The following is a 2,356-nucleotide window of genomic DNA, read 5'->3' as shown; positions in this document are numbered from 1 at the left end:
CCTGGACCCTCGGCCCGCCGGCTGCCGCAGGTGTGCTTGCGAGCGTGCCTCTCCGCGCTGGCTGGAGGGCTCCCTGCTGGACCGTGTGCCCGGGAGAACAGGCCTGCTGCTGGGGGTTGTGGCCGGCAGCCCACTGCTGCCCGAGCCCTGGGGGCGGAGTAAGCGCTCACTTAACACCAGCCATCCTGGGAGGCAGCAGAAGAGAAGGGTCTGCCGAGGGGAGTGTCGCCGGACCCTGAGTCTTGCGTCCTGCAGGGGCTGGGAGCGAGCACCTGGGGGTAGGCGCGCTTCCGAACAAGCCCGAGGGGCCGTGTCTCGTGGCTTTGTGGCCGTCAGAGGTTCCGTGGGCGCGGAAGGGTTTGCACCCGGGGACGTGAGCCCAGGCGGAGGTGAAGGCCGTGCCTCTGTGGATCTGGGGCTGGGGCCGAGAGCACGTCCTGCCTGGCCTGAAAGCGGGGGTCGCGGCCCGGAAAGGAGGCCTGCTAGGGCGTCCGGGCAGGGGCTCCCAGGCGGGTGTGCTTGGAGTACAGAGGAGTGGGGCCCTGGGAGGGGTTCCTTGTGTGTGCTGTGGGGCTGGGCGGTGTCGGGGCCCCCCGCCCCATAAAAGCTGCTTGCACAAAGCGGGACCCAGACCTGAATCCCTGCCCACGGCGGCGCGCCGGACTGCGAGGCTCCGCACACCCGCCCCGCACTGGCGCAGACGCGCCCAGTCCTCCTGGCCTCGTCTGCGTGGAGACCACCCTCAGAGGCTCCTTAAGAACCTCCGCGCTCGTCCCCTCCCGCTTGTGTGTGCGTCCCCCTGAGCTCACGGCCCCATGGTGGCCTGCTGCTGGCGTCCGCCTGCCCCGCACCCTGGCTGCTTCTGCCGCTTGCAGGCGGGAGTGCCTGGCGGGAGTGCCCGGGGCGTCCTCGGGCAGTGGAGCCGAGGAGCTGGGAGAATGCAGGGCTCACCCTTTACTCTTTGAAATTCCCGTGGGTTTTACATCCACCTCTGGCGTGCCTGCGTGTGTGCGCACAGGCGTGTGGTTTTTTGTTTTTGTTTGATTTATTTTTGGCTGCATCGGGCTTTCTCTAGCTGTGGCGAGCGGAGGCTACTCTTCACTGCAGTGTGCAGGCTTCTCACTGCGGTGGCTTCTCTTGTTGCGGAGCACAGGCTTCAGTAGTTGTGGCCCGCGGGCTTAGTAGTTGTGGCCCACGGGCTCTAGAGCACAGGCTCAGTAGTTGTGGCGCACGGGCTTAGTTGCTCCACGGCACGTGGGATCTTCCCGGACCAGGGCTCGAACCCATGTCCCCTGCATTGGCAGGCGGATTCTCAACCACTGTGCCACCAGGGAAGCCCTGGCAGGAGGATTCTTAACCACTGTGCCACGAGGGAAGTCCCCAGGCATGTGTTTTTAATTTCTTTCTGACAGGAAAGAAAAGCCACTGGAAACCACCCTTAAGTATCCATCAGCAGGGTGGCCTGTAGACTTTGGTGTTCCCTCTCTGTGGAATCCGGGAGGATTTCAGAGGAGTGAGGGTAGCGTGTCCAGGCGTGTGGTCCGAGAACAAGGTGCCCAGGGCGTACAGGGCACGGGCTCGCTGTGTGTGTGCAGGTCTAGAAACATCAGATGCGGGGGGCCGGGCGCCAGGGGCGGTGGCTTCAGTTTTCTGCAGGAATCCCACGCCAGCTGGTTCCCATCTCAGGGAGTGTTTGCCTCCTGCCCGGTCCTGCTCCATCTGGCCTCTCGGTGGCTCCAGAAGTGAGTCCTGTGCACAGTCTCCCGTGTGGTCAGGCGTCCGGCCGCCCTGAGCCTGGCTCCACCTGGTCCCTGTGCGCACCTCCCCCACTGCTGGGTGCCTTTTCCACAGGCACCCGTGAGATGAGCGCGTGTCCGGCGCTGGCACGGGCTCTGGGGGTGACGTGTGCCCGGAGGTGAAGCGGGACCCCCACGCCCCGGGCGGCTGTCCCAAAGCTGGGCGGCAGCAATGCCGGGGGATGCGGAGGGCGTGGGCGGGCGTGGGAGGGGGGCAGCTCCTCCGGCAATTAAAATAGAGCTTCCACCTGACCCAGCAGGTGCAGCCTAGGTCCGGGCCGGGAGACAGCACTCGCCTCCTGGGGGCTGCACACAAACGTCCCGGCCGCGCAGTTCACCGCAGCCCAAAGGTGGGCACAGCCCAGGTGTCCTCCCGTGGATGAGCGTGCCCTTCACACATGGCAGCATCACTCCGCCACGAGGAGGACAGAAGCCCTGACACTCGTGGACGGACCCTGAGAACACGACGCTCAGTGAGAGAGGCCAGACACACAAGGACACATGGTGTGTGATTCCACTGACGGGAAACGTCCAGAGCAGGCAGATCCTCAGACACAGAG

This window comes from Physeter macrocephalus, chromosome 2 (assembly GCF_002837175.3).
Source record: "Physeter macrocephalus isolate SW-GA chromosome 2, ASM283717v5, whole genome shotgun sequence".
NCBI lineage: Eukaryota > Metazoa > Chordata > Mammalia > Artiodactyla > Physeteridae > Physeter > Physeter macrocephalus.
This window is presented reverse-complemented; position numbering follows the sequence as displayed.